The sequence below is a fragment of the Vombatus ursinus genome, unplaced genomic scaffold (genome assembly GCF_900497805.2).
Source record: "Vombatus ursinus unplaced genomic scaffold, bare-nosed wombat genome assembly UNPS02014941.1, whole genome shotgun sequence".
Lineage (NCBI taxonomy): Eukaryota > Metazoa > Chordata > Mammalia > Diprotodontia > Vombatidae > Vombatus > Vombatus ursinus.
Genome location: NW_020954719.1, coordinates 6,690,686 through 6,691,190, shown reverse-complemented (window position 1 = coordinate 6,691,190; position 505 = coordinate 6,690,686).

Sequence of the window (505 nt, the reverse complement as noted above, 5' to 3'; positions counted from 1 at the left end):
GGTGAAGGGAATTCCATAGTCAGACTCATGTTTTAGGAAAATTACTTTGCTGAATGGAGGATGGATTGGAATAAAGAGAGATGTGTGGGAGACAGATCAACCCAAAAGCTATTGCAATTGTCCGAGCATGAAGTGATGAAGGTGCTAGGGTGAAGGCAGTACCAAAGAAGAGAAGGCAATGTATTCAAGAGATGTTAGTGGAATTGACAGATCTTCTCAATATACTGGATATGGGAGTAGAGTTAGAAATAATGAGGAGTTGAAGATGATACCTAGGTTGTAAGCCTGGGGGACTGGGAAGATGGTGGTGCCTTCAACTGCAATAGGGAAGTTTGGAAGGGGGGAAGGTTTAGGGGAAAAGATGAGTTCAGTTTTGGATATGTTGATTTTAAGATGTTTACTGGATATCCAGTTTGAGATTTCTGAAAGGCAGTTGGACATGTAAAATTGGGGCTCAGAAGAGAGGTTAGGGCAGGACAGATAGATTTGAGGATTGTTGGTATAA